Source organism: Oncorhynchus masou, chromosome 15 (genome assembly GCF_036934945.1).
Source record: "Oncorhynchus masou masou isolate Uvic2021 chromosome 15, UVic_Omas_1.1, whole genome shotgun sequence".
Taxonomy (NCBI): domain Eukaryota; kingdom Metazoa; phylum Chordata; class Actinopteri; order Salmoniformes; family Salmonidae; genus Oncorhynchus; species Oncorhynchus masou.
Window position 1 is genome coordinate 5488683 of NC_088226.1, and position 14866 is coordinate 5503548.

Consider the following 14866-nt stretch of genomic DNA (forward strand, 5'->3'; position numbering starts at 1 on the left):
AGAACTTGTCAACTTGGATATCCATATACACTGTATGGACCCCTTTAGGGTTTCCTGTAAGACAGTGGCACTGCTCTGAAAAAAGACATTAAGAAAAAAAAAAAGATCAACCACCCGGTTTTATCATTTTTGGGGGGGGGCATTTCACCTGAGTGCTTCCGAGACCATTTCCTAATACCTGTGGTATTTTTAGACCAGCTGGAGTGTGTGTGAGCCTGGTTCTAACCAAGGCAGATTGTCTAGTTCCATGCATGGCCAAGCATTACCTGCCTAACAGGTTGGAGATTTGTATGCCAACATAGTACATTGGCATTATGCATTACTGTGTCTACTTTTTCTCTGTGAGTTTCACTTGGGAGAGAAAAATGTGTGAGCAGAATTAAATAATGTATTATAAACAGCAGACAGCTTAGCACCGGTTGTTCCAGTGAAAAATGGCTGTTCATTATGTTATTCCTTCCATATCGTGGTTTCCCTGATGAGATGTATAGTGAATAAGGGTGTGTGTGTGTGTGTGTGTGTGTGTGTGTGTGTGTGTGTGTGTGTGTGTGTGTGTGTGTGTGTGTGTGTGTGTGTGTGTGTGTGTGTGTGTGTGTGTGTGTTGGGGGGGAGAGGGTTAGCAGATGAGATCGTCCCATCGCTGGTAGCAAGGCTCTGTGTGACAGGGGAACAGATGCATTGATCCCTGGGTATGCTGGCTCTCCTCTTCTAGAACTGGTCCATCACACAGCATGGAATACACACTCACACAGATGCACACACACGTGTGTGCTGACACACACACACAGATGCACACACAAGCACTCACTCACACACTGACGCTAAAACACACACACACACACACACACACACACATACACACACACTATTGCAAAAGCACAAGCACCCACACGCACATGCACATATACATACACACACATACACACACATTCTGACTCACCAACGAACAGAGGCACACACTCATTCGATCCATCCTATCATGGGAGACCAAAATGTACAATACCTCACCTGTCTACTTGTATATTGTTTTTGGAGTCCTTTTTTAAAAGAGGCTTTCAGGGTTGAAAATATCCTGACGTCCCCAACCCTGAGTGACACTATAGAGCAGGGCAACATAGGGTTAAACCCTGAAGGACACAGGACTGGGGGAGGGGCGTACAGTAGGTCACCTAGAGAATAAATCAAATCAGCAATCAAGCCGAGATGTTTTTAACCGATGCTGGGCTTAATCCAGCCATCTTCCACTACATCACACAGTCATACTCAAACACTATTACACACACAGCACTGCACACAGAAAGGGTTCGCCAATGTTTACACTTAACTTTCTCTTTAGCTGTGTAGTTTAGTCTCATAGAGCACAAACATGAGGATAATCACAGCATTCTCCACTGGGTGTTTGTCCTGCTTTAATGGTGCGTGCATGTGCACCTAATCTGTGCATATGAAACAGTATAGCTTCCGTCCCTCTCCTCGCCCCGACCTTGGCTCGAACCAGGGACCCTCTGCACACATAGACAACAGCCACCCTCGAAGCATCGTCACCCATCGCTCCACAAAGCCGCGGCCCTTGCAGAGCAAGGGGAACAACTCCTTCAAGGTCTCAGAGCGAGTGACGTCACCGATTGAAACGCTATTAGTGCGCACCCCGCTAACTAGCTAGCCATTTCACATCAGTTACACATACATGCTGAAGGTGAGTCTGTGGGGAGAAAGAAAAAGTTGGTTCCAGTCTAAAACAACTGTCCTCAATGGTCAGTTGTGAAATTTGCACTCTGTCTGGTCTGAGCCAAACTGGGAGACCCTCACCAAGTCCCATTAGCTGGCTGTTTGTTCCCTCCCATCCCAGTGTGTCTCCAATGACCTCCAGAGCTCTTGTCTCAGGGTTATCTGCTGCTTCGTCAGCTGTCCAGCCTGCCCCACGAGAGCTGATCAACTTAATGAAATGGTAGAGCTATCAGTCCTCATCCCATCCTCACCCAGTCTCCCCCTGTCCCTGCACACAGCAACACATCCCTCAACTCTGAGTGGAGAAAGGGCATGGAGAAGGGGGATAGGAGGGAGTTGGAGACAGGAGGCTGGTAAAATGACAAAGGGCCTTTACACCTGAACAAACAAACAAGACACACACATGCATGAGATGCAAATTGATCAAGCCACAGGGACCAGCCAGACAAGCACACACTGAGCAGTAAACAATTTACTGCAGGGGGAAGGTGGCTTCATACCAGAGCAATCGAGCCAACGTCAAAGAAGTAGTAAATTCCACCCAGAACCAACGACGCTGCGTCGTCACGTAATCCTTTTCCAGTGATATATGGCCCTCATAAAGTAGGGAATAATTAGGGCACCATACATGTTGAGAAACACATGAACTGTAACAGTTATACCTGTTTGCTGCCTGGTGTGTATGTTACAGTATGCCCCTGCAGCACTCACATAGCAGGGGGTAGAGGTCTCCGGTGATATTTTAAAGGGGAATTTAGAGGCTGGCTTCAGTCAGTGTCGTTCTCCTCCAGATGTTTATTGCCGCTGTACTGCTCCACGGGCAACAGAGACTCCGGTCCCCATTTGTATTCCGGGCGCAGTGCTGTGTGCACCTTGTCTAACGTCCTGTCGCTGTTCGAAAGGAAAACTGACACAATGCTGCCTGGCTGGGGGAGCAGAGCGGCGTCTTCTCATCCTTCTCTCTCTCTCTCTCTCTCTCTCTCTCTCTCTCTCTCTCTCTCTCTCTCTCTCTCTCTCTTGGACAGTGACACCCACCTTAGATCGTATGAGTGTGCATGCGTGAGAATGTGTGTGTGTGTGCATCTGTGAGAATGTGTGTGTGTGCATCTGTGAGAATGTGTGTGTGCATCTGTGAGAATGGGTGTGTGTGCATCTGTAAGAATGTGTATGTGTGTGTGTGTGCATCTGTGAGAATGTGTGTGTGTGCATCTGTGATAATGTGTGTGTGTGTGCATCTGTGAGAATGTGTGTGTGCATGTGTGATTTGTAATGGGAAAAAAATGTAGTAGCCTAATTGCCATCTATTCACGCTTGTTGTGTCGTACATAATATTTCACATTTACAACTACAACCTTAGATCCCATTCCTGAGAATTGATGTGCTGCTTATTGCAATTAGATATCGATGCCATGGCTGTCCACGTCAAAATCTAAAGAACATCTCTAATTCCATTTGAACAGCTTGGAGTGGGCATGATTCATTTATATGAATCAGGTTTGGGGTTCTGTGATGCAGCCTTGGCAAAGTGACACCACAAAGTTAGAGTTTTGGGCAAAAGAAGTCCCTCAGGGCTCATTTAAAGAACTTAATAAGGGTACATTCAGTTTATCAGTACCTTCAGTTTGTTTGGCACCAACACTGTCACTTCAATCAATACTTTAGCTCCACTGAAAACGTATAAAAGTCAGATACTTTACGACTATAGCTTTCATGGGTTTCTGTAGAACAGAATTTGTAACCATGTGTATGAGAAGAGACATGTATCTGGCCCAGTTTTGGCATGTTAGTGAGATGTCAGGGAGAGGCGGTACTTAGTGTTGTCGCTGGTCTCAGCACATGGCAACACAATGTTTAAAGCAGCAAACACTCGATGGGATGGTTACCGTATAGTATACTGTATCCCAGAGGTAGATTATGAAACAAAGTGATATGTTCATACGTGGGTTAGTGCTTGTGTGAGGGGTCTGTCAGGCGGATGGGTGGGCAGCAGCCAGCAAGTCAGCTGTCAGAGCAGGATGGTGACATCTGGACCGGGAGGGGATTCTCCCATCTCCATCGTCAGCCATGGACCTCGGCTTAACCAGGGTTTTATCCTGATCTCTGCTCCACATACCATACGGACACACATGAGGGCCACAGACAGCACGGCCAAAGGCCAGGACTACAACCCAAAGCTTACACCACCATGACCATGTCGACCCAAACGTTTCTTATTTGACACTGTGATTTACAGTGCCTTCAGAAAGCATCACACCCCCTAGACCTTTTCCACATTTTGTTGTGTTACAAAGTGGGATTAAAATAGATTTAATTGGGATTTTATTGACAAAGATCTTCACAAAATACTCTGTTATGTCAAAGTGGAAGAACATTTTAACGTTTTTTTTATGAATGGAAAATTAAACACTAACATATCTTGATTAGAAAAATTTTCAACCCCCTGAGTCAATACAGGTTAGAATCACTTTTGGCAGCGATTACAGCTCTGGACATCTGGATTGTACAATATTTCCCATTATTCTTAAATTAATTCTTCAAGCTCTGTCAAGTTGGTTTTTGATCATTGCTAGACTGCCATTTTCAGGTCTTGCCATAGATTTTCAAGACAATTTAATTCAAAACTGTAACTAGGCCACTCAAGAAAATTCAATGCCGTCTTGGTAAGCAACTCCAGTGTATGTTTGGCCTTGTGTTTTAGGTAATGCTGAAAGGTGAATTTGACTCCCAGTGTCTGTTGGAAAGCAGACTGAAACAAGTTCTCCTCTAGAATTTTGCCAGTGCTTAGCTCTATTCAGTTTATTTATCCTAAAAAAACTCTCTAGTCCTTTCCAATGACAAGCATAAACCTAACATTATGCAGCCACCACCATGCTTGAACATATGAAGAGTGGTACTCAGTGATGTGTTGTGTTGGATTTGCCCCAAAGATAACGCTTCGTGTTCAGGACAAAAAGTGAATTTCTTTGCCACATTTTTTTCAGTATTACTTTAGAACCTTATTGCAAACAGGATGCATGGAACCTTGAGGAACACCAACATTTACAGTTGATTTGTCAGAGGACAAACCATCCACAGAGACAAACTGATATCTTTCCGACAGATAAGATCTAAACCAGGCCAGAACTTGTCCGTGTAGACCAATTTGGGTTTCCAATATCTCCAAAAGAATGTGGTGATCGATGGTATCAAAAGCAGCACTAAGGTCTATGAGCACGAGGACAGATGCAGAGCCTCAGACTGACGCCTTTAAAAGGTAATTTACCACCTTCGCAAGTGCAGTTTCAGTGCTATGATGAGGTCTAAAACCAGACTGAAGCGTTTCGTATACATTGTTTGTCTTCAGGAAGGCAGTGAGTTGCTGCGCAACAGCTTTTTCTAAAATGTTTGAGAGGAATGGGAGATTCGATATAGGCCGATAGTTTTTTATATTTTCTGGGTCAAGGTTTGGCTTTTTCAAGAGAGGCTTTATTACTGCCACTTTTAGTGAGTTTGGTACACATCCGGTGGATAGAGAGCAGTTTATTATGTTCAACATAGGAGGGCCAAGCACAGGAAGCAGCTCTTTCAGTAATTTAGTTGGAATAAGGTCCAGTTTGCAGCTTGAAGGTTTAGAGGCCATGATTATTTTCATCATTGTGTCAAGAGATATAGTACTAAAACACTTGAGTGTCTCACTTGATCCTAGGCCCTGGCAGAGGTGTGCAGACTCAGGACAACTGAGGTTTGGAGGAATACGCAGATTTAAAGAGGAGTCCGTAATTTGCTTTCTTTTCCTCAAAGAAGTTCATGAATTTATCACTGCTGAAGTGAAAGCCATCCTCTCTTTTAGTTAGCTTTGCGACAGTATCAAAAATACATTTTGGATTGTTCTTGCTTTCCTCAATTAAGTTGGAAAAATAGGATGATCGAGCAGCAGTGAGGGCTCTTCGATACTGCACGGTACTGTCTTTCCAAGCTAGTCGGAAGACCTTCCAGTTTGGTGTGGTGCCATTTCCTTTCCAATTTTCTGGAAGCTTGCTTTAGAGCTCGGGTATTTTCTGTATACCAGGGAGCTAGTTTCTTATGACAAATGTTTTTTATTTTTAGGGGTGTGACTGCATCTAGGGTATTGCGCAAGGTTAAATTGAGTTCCTCAGTTCGGTGGTTAACTGATTTTTGTCCTCTGATGTCCTTGGGTAGGCGGAGGGAGTCTGGAAGGGCATCAAGGAATCTTTGGGTTAAAGCACAGCTTTTGATGATCCTTGGTTTGGGTCTGAGCAGATTATTTGTTGCAATTGCAAACTTAAACAATGGTGGTCCGACAGTCCAGGATTATGAGGAAAACAATAAGATCCACAGCATTTATTCCACGGGACAAAACTAGGTCCAGAGTATGACTGTGGCAGTGAGTAGGTCTGGAGAAATGTTGGACAAAACCCACTGAGTCAATAATGGCTCCGAAAGCCTTTGGAGTAGGTCTGTGGACTTTTCCATGTGAATATTAAAGTCACCAAAAATTAGAATATTATCTGCCATGACTACAAGGTCCGATAGGATTTCAGGAACTCAGTAAGTTCTTGTAAACAAGAACCCTGGCTAACAATTTGAATCAGCAATACAATATTGGGTTTAATTATTTATTTACTAAATACCTAACCAATCACACAGAACTACATATACAAATAATTAATTATACCTGGATAATTCTTTACGTCATAAAGGAAAACGTCCCTAGGAACAGATTTGACAGCTTGTTACACAAAGGAAAAGGGTCTGGGTTGAGTGAAAGAGCGGGAAGACAGGAACAAAGGCGAAGCTGTGCTATCGTAAATACAGTATCTTATGCAGTCTAAATTAAGAAAAGGAAAATGCAATAAATATTTACTCTGAGCTGCGCTTCAGTAGGTTGGTGGTAGATGGAAGACCTTGTTGCCAAACCGAGTCCTCTGTCCTTTGAAGAATGTCTCTGGTGGTCACTTGGATAAGTTGTAGTAACGTCGTTGTGTGGTAGATGGGATACTCTGTCTGTTCCTTTCTAACCTGCGTTTGCAGCTGCGGTCACTAACTCAACGGCTAGGAGGTATCACTTCAGTCGTGAATAAGAGTTCAAAGTTCATACCATTCGCTACCAAAGCTCATGCTGATGTTGGCTTCGTTCTGTAGTTTTATCTGAACCATTCTGACATAGGATCGTCATCCTACCTCATTGTACCAGGAAGTTCTGTTGTGTAGACTTTCCACTGTAGAGTTTGTCATCTTATCATTGATGAGAATGTCTCAGATGACAACCGAACTGACATCATATTCAGTAAGTACCACTGCATATGTTCAATTCTGGTCGGATTACCATAATATAGTTCATTTCCCCCACATACTGATGTTCCCAGAATCTCTATGTTATAACCAAGGTTTTTTTAAATGTAACCTCAGTAGGTTAGAGAAGGGAAAAAGGGGGAAGAGGTATTTATGACTGTCATAAACCTATCCCCCAGGCCAACGTCATGACACTTCCTAATGGGTCTGGCAATGATGTCAAATTGGTTATATATGACCTGTCTGTTTGTGAGGGCAACAAATGTGTTGTGTGCACTTTCAATATAGTATGAGACATTACCCCATTACTCCTGTGCTGCAGCTGCATGAAGATGACATGAAAATGTAGTAGTCCTGCATTATTACCCATCTGCTAAGTTATTAACAACCTGCCTGTCATTGTACCACTGACACACAGAGACAGGACATCTGTTAGGTTATTAACAACAACCTGCCTGTCATTGTACCACTGACACACAGAGACAGGACATCTGTTAAGTTATTAACAACAACCTGCCTGTCATTGTACCACTGACACACAGAGACAGGACATCTGTTAAGTTATTAACAACAACCTGCCTGTCATTGTACCACTGACACACAGAGACAGGACATCTGTTAAGTTATTAACAACAACCTGCCTGTCATTGTACCACTGACACACAGAGACAGGACATCTGTTAAGTTATTAACAACAACCTGCCTGTCATTGTACCACTGACACACAGAGACAGGACATAACCTGCTGGCCTTTGCCCTACTAACACCACAGAGACAGGACACACTGTAAACGTCCAAACCCATTCTATCTTACACACCCTCAAATCCAAAAGCATAATCTTAAATCAGAAATCAGCAGGTTGTGGGCGACCCAATGCTCCCCAATTCTTTTGTTGTGTTTTCACTTTGAATGAAAACAAGGGGGTTGAGCCCTGAGCCATCTTGGGCTGACCTTCTAGGAGTGTCTTTGTGTTAATCCCGCTAACTTGAATGACCCTGCTGCCCCAGAGCTGGAGAGAAAATGAAAGTCACTTGCAACCTAACATTATAGCCGCCAGAAACAAACCAGGTGAAGGTGGTGTGAAGCCAAAAGCATCATTCTCGGTTCTTGGATCTGAATCAACTCGACCCCAAAAGAGACAAAGAAGCGAGAAAAAAGAAGGCTCATGACCAATCCATAAACTCCAGAAAAATGTGAATACATTTTGAAATGTGGAATAGTGACTCCCAGATGGCCACCGTTGTCATGGTGGGTAATGTTAGGTAAGAGTTGGGTTACATGTTTAGCCTGCTAACTATGTTAGCCTGTTCCGCATATTGCCTGTCTATATACAGCTTTGATTCTTACTTAGTGTTAACTACCCACCAGAACGACTGAATGGAAAACTAGTGTGGTCAGTCAAGTAAACAAAGGCACATCTGCATGACATATTGGTGTACTACTGGCCATCATGTCACAGAATGGTACATTAGCATGACACATGTTTACATGGTTACAGCACCACATCAAGGACACTGTTGTGACACGGACTTATTTGAGAATTGAACCTCTGTGGCAGGGCCGTAAGGATGCATTGCAGTCATACTTGCTCTGATGACCTCCTAGTAGGGAGTGAAAGGTGGGAACTGGGAGTAGCACATAACAGTTTGTGGCCTGGAGGTGTGGGACCTAACAACATGGTCGTCATTCAAAACTGCTGTGTGGCGAGTACTTGCCTCCCGTGATCCGCTGCGGCAACATATAGGCTTTTTCCTGGGAGCTGGAAGATAGCTGTATATGTCCTACCTTGTATGTGTGTTTTATTGTTTTAAGTGTTCAGTTGTCATTGTAATTGTCCCATTTTTTTTGTATGAAAACTTCTTTTTTTTAAATTATGAATTATGGGGATTTTAACATAACAGAGATGTATATATGTGGTCAGTCTTTTATCATGCAACAAACAGTCCAAGTCATCCATGATTCTGTTACTACGGCAGTGTAGATTCTGATGGGGAGAAAAAATATAATATCACTGACATGTATTGGGCTCCCGAGTGGAGCATCGGTCTAAGGCACTGCATCACTGCCTCACTACAGACACCCTGGTTTGAATCCAGGCTATATCACAGCCGGCCGTGATTTGGAGTCCAATAGGGTGGCGCACAATTGGCCCAGCATTGTCCGGGTTGGGTGGTATAGGCCGTCATTGTGAATACTAATTTTTCTTAACTGACTTAAAATAAAGTATTGGAATCACTTACTGTATTAGCGCAAGTGTCAATGGCCTTTCCAAACAAATCAAATGTATTTATATAGCCCTTCGTACATCAGCTGATATCTCAAAGTGCTGTACAGAAACCCAGCCTAAAACCCCAAACAGCAAGCAATGCAGGTGTGGAAACACGGTGGTTAGGAAAAACTCCCTAGAAAGGCCAAAACCTAGGAAGAAACCTAGAGAGGAACCAGGCTATGTGGGGTGGCCAGTCCTCTTCTGGCTGTGCAGGGTAGAGATTATAACAGAACATGGCCAAGATGTTCAAATGTTCATAAATGACCAGCATGGTCGAATAATAATAAGGCAGAACAGTTGAAACTGGAGCAGCAGCACGGCCAGGTAGACTGGGGACAGCAAGGAGTCATCATGTCAGGTAGTCCTGGGGCATGGTCCTAGGGCTCAGGTCCTCCGAGAGAGAGAAAGAAAGAGAATTAGAGAGAGCATATGTGGGGTGGCCAGTCCTCTTCCGGCTGTGCCGGGTGGAGATTATAACAGAACATGGCCAAGATGTTCAAATGTTCATAAATGACCAGCATGGTCGAATAATAATAAGGCAGAACAGTTGAAACTGGAGCAGCAGCACGGCCAGGTGGACTGGGGACAGCAAGGAGTCATCATGTCAGGTAGTCTTGGGGCATGGTCCTAGGGCTCAGGTCCTCCGAGAGAGAGAAGGAGAGAATTAGAGAACACACACTTAGATTCACACAGGACACCGAATTGGACAGGAGAAGTACTCCAGATATAACAAACTGACCCCAGCCCCCTGACACATAAACTACTGCAGCATAAATACTGGAGGCTGAGACAGGAGGGGTCAGGAGACACTGTAGCCCCATCCGAGGACACCCCCGGACAGGGCCAAACAAACCAAGTTTTCATAGTATTAATTCTAACCCAATGTAATTGTATATTAATTTCTCGAGTTTCAGCAGGAAAAATATTCTAACAAGCATAATGTCTGCCATTCTATATGAACAAAAGTTCCCCACCAAGCCATTTGCACTGATGCTCCTGGAGAAACTCTTGTTAGGTTAGTAGTGAGACAGGAGGGACGAGTCAGTCTTTGAGGTTATTGGCACCGTGTGGGAAATCATCAAATTAATTGTTACTTCAATAGTATACGGTAAAATGCAATGTCATAATTCCGTACACCCCACTGTATCCTGTGTATATGCCAAATAAACTTTGATTTAGATTTGATAATGTTTTTTAAATGGAATTTGAGTTAATTATAGTGAGCACGTATGCACCGTTTATGAATTTAACCATTAATGAATTGATGCTTGGTAACATATTGGCCATGGTCTCACCTGAGAGAGAGAAGGCAGGTAATACACTGGCCATGGTCTCACCAGAGAGAGAGAGAAGGCAGGTACTACACTGGCCATGGTCTCACCTGAGAGAGAGGTTGTCGGTAATAATATACTGGCCATAGTATCACCTGAGAGAGAGAGATGTAGGTAATAATATACTGGCCATGGTCTCACCTGAGAGAGAGGATGTAGGTAATAATATACTGGCCATGGTCTCACCTGAGAGAGAGGATGTAGGTAATAATATACTGGCCATGGTCTCACCTGAGAGAGAGGATGTATGTAATAATATACTGGCCATAGTATCACCTGAGAAAGAAGATGTAGGTAAGATGTTGGCAATAATATACTGGCCAAAGGCTCACCTGAGAGAGAGGATGTAGGTAATAATATACTGGCCATGGTCTCACCTGAGAGAGGATGTAGGTAATAATATACTGGCCATGGTCTCACCTGAGAAGAGAGAGAGGATGTAGGTAAAAATATACTGGCCATAGTTTCACCTGAGAGAGAGGATGTAGGTAATAATAGACTGGCCATAGTATCACCTGAGAGAGAGGATGTAGGTAATAATATACTGGCCATAGTATCACCTGAGAGAGAGGATGTAGGTAATAATATACTGGCCATGGTCTCACCTGAGAGAGAGGATGTAGGTAGTAATATACTCGTCATAGTATCACCTGAGAGAGAGGATGCAGGTAATAATATACTGGCCATGGTCTCACCTGAGAGAGAGGATGTAGGTAATAATATACTGGCCATGGTCTCAACTGAGAGAGAGAGAGGATGTAGGTAATAATATACTGGCCATAGTTTCACCTGAGAGAGAGGATGTAGGTAATAATATACTGGCCATTGTCTCACCTGAGAGAGGGGATGTAGGTAATAATATACTGGCCATAGTATCACCTGAGAGAGAGGATGTAGGAAATAATAGACTGGCCATAGTATCACCTGAGAGAGGATGTAGGTAATAATATACTGGCCATGGTCTCACCTGAGAGAGAGAATGTCGGGTAATATACTGACCATGGTCTCACCTGAGAGAGAGGATGTAAGTAATAATATACTGGCCATGGTCTCACCTGAGAGAGAGATGTAGGTAATAATATACTGGCCATAGTATCACCTGAGAGAGATAATGTAGGTAATAATAATATACTGGTCATAGTATCACCTGAGAAAGAGGATGTAGGTAATAATATACTGGCCATGGTCTCACCTGAGAGAGAGGATGTAGGTAATAATATCCTGGCCATAGTATCACCTGAGAGAGATAATGTAGGTAATAATATACTGGTCATAGTATCACCTGAGAAAGAGGATGTAGGTAATAATATACTGGCCATAGTATCACCTGAGAAAGAGGATGTAGGTAATAATATATTGGCCATAGTATCACCTGAGAGAGAGGATGTAGGTAATAATATACTGGCCATAGTCTCACCTGAGAGAGAGGGTAGGTAATATACTAACTATGTAGTCCTTCTAATGAGTGTAATGTCTGCCATTCTGTATTAACAAAAGTTTCCTACCAAGCCCTTAGCACTGATGCTCCTGGAGATATTCTTGCTTGGTTGGTAGTGGGACAGGAGGGACAAGTCTGTCTGTGACCAATAGTGACCATAGTATGGCCAATAGTCCACCAATACGTCATGAATATTAACTATTGTTTATTTGACTGACCACACTGGATATTCATTCAGACGTTCTGGTGGGTAGTTCACACTAAGTAGGAATCAATGCTGTATATAGGTAGGCAATGTGCTGAACAGGCAAACATAGATAACAATTTTGGTCAATTTCAAGCAAAACAATTATTGAATCACAAAGTATAACAGAAATTTCATACAGCATTTCTTACCTTGGTCAATTAACAACAAAACAATTATTGAATTACAAAGCACAACATAAGTATCTCCCTGAAAATACATGTTTGTGTGATGTTACTTTACCAAATGGTATGCATACATGCATTTTTTGGGGTGTACCTGGGCCGAAAATGCTGTTGACCACCAAGCTAGCTAGCTAGTTATTTACAAATGAAACACTATCATGTCAACAATCTGCATATCTAGCTTTTGCTAGCTAATGTTAGTCAGTTGAAATAACGCCATTGGGGTTTGTGCAGTGTAGGTTTATGATGCCATTGTTAGATTCCTTTGAGTACAAAACAGACCAAATACAGAAGATAGCCTTGTTAGTTAGCTTGACATTGAACACACTAAGTTTAGCAGCTAACTTAGCTAGCAGGCTAAACACGCAACCTAACACTTACTGACTGGTAAGTCAGTGGAGGCTGCTGAGGAGAGGACTGCTCATAATAATGGCTGGAACGGTACGAATGAAATGGCATCAAACACATTGTGTTTGATGTATTTGATACCATTCCACCTATTCAGCTCCAGCCATTACCAGCTCCTGTCCTCCCCATTTAAGGTGCCACCAACCTCCTGTGTTACCAGTCCATGAGAACGGTGACCATTTCAGAGTCACTGTTCCACCTTTGAAAATGTATTCAAATCAAATCAAATTGTATTGCTCACATACACATATTTATCAGATGTTATTGCAGGTGTAGCAAAATTCTTGTCTTCCTGGCTCCAACAGTGCAGTAGTATCTAACAGTGCAGTAGTATATATAAACGATTCTCAACAATAAACACAAATCTACAATCTACGCAGTTGCCAGCGATACAGCTCGACAGGATGCTCTCAATTGGACAGGATGCTCTCATCTGTAAAAGTTTGTTTTTGAGGCCAAAACAAATTTCTTCAGCCTCCTGAGGTTGAAGAGGCACTGTTGTGCCTTCTTCACCACACTGTCTGTGTGGGTGGACCATTTCAGATCAAACCATTTCAGATTTCAGCTCGTCAGTGATGTGTACGCCGAGGAATCACCTTCTCCACTGCAGTCCCGTCAATGTGGGTAGGGGCTCCCTCTGCTGTTTCCTGAAGTCCACGATCAACTCCTTTGTTTTGTTGATGTTGAGTGAGAGGTTATTTTCCTGGCACTATTCTCCCAGGGCCCTCACCTCCCTGCTGGCTGTCTCGTCATTGTTGGTAATCGCGCCTACTACTGTTGTTTCATCTGCAAACTTGATGATTGAGTTGGAGGCGTCGTGGCCATGCAGTCATGGGTGAACAGGGAGTGCTGAGGATCAGCAAAGTGGAGGGGTTGTTTCCTACCTTCACCACCTGGGGGCAGCCCGTCAGGACCCAGTTGCACAAGGCAGGGTTCAGACCCAGGGCCCTGAGCTTAATGATGAGTTTGGAGGGTACTATGGTGTTGAATGATGAGCTATGAACAGCATTATGAACAGGTATTCCTCTTGTTCAGATGGGCAGTTCCAATGTTTTTCCGGTTTATGGATTGGTCTTGAGCAGTCTTTTTCTCACTTCTTTTTATTTTTTGGGGTCGAGTTGATTCAGATCCAAGAACATATAATTATTTTTGTTTGCTTCATCTGCTGTTTGTTTTTGGAAGTGATAGTTGTTTTTAGGTTGTAAATGACTTCCTCTCCAGCTCTGGGACAGCAGGGCCATTCAAGTAGCAAAAAGACACAGCTAGCCTAGAAGGCCAGCCCAAGGCGGCTCAGGGCTCGACACCCTTGTTTCGTTCAAAATCCACAACCTGTGGATTTCTAATTAAAAGCACAGGAATGTTAGAAGAAACCTATCTCCAAAAATCTCCCCCCATGCAGAGATGGTCAAATCAAATCAAATCAACTTTTATTTGTCACATACACATGGTTAGCAGATGTTAATGCGAGTGTAGCGAAATGCTTGTGCTTCTAGTTCAGACAATGCAGTAATAACCAACAAGTAATCTAACTAACAATTCCAAAACTACTGTCTTATACACACAAGTGTAAGGGGATAAAGAATATGTACATAAAGATATATGAATGAGTGATGGTACAGAGCAGCATAGGCAAGATACAGTAGATGGTATCGAGTACAGTATATACATATGAGATGAGTTTGTAAACAGAGTGGCATAGTTAAAGTGGCTAGTGATACATGTATTACATAAAGATGCGGTAGATGATATTGAGTACAGTATATACGTATACTTATGAGATGAGTAATTCCCATTATTAAAGTGGCTGGAGTTGAGTCAGTGTGATGAGTCAGTGTGATGAGTCAGTGTGATGACAGCAGCCACTCAATGTTAGTGGTGGCTGTTTAACAGTCTGATGGCCTTGAGATAGAAGCAGTCTCTCGGTCCCAGCTTTGATGCACCTGTACTGACCTCGCCTTCTGGATGATAGC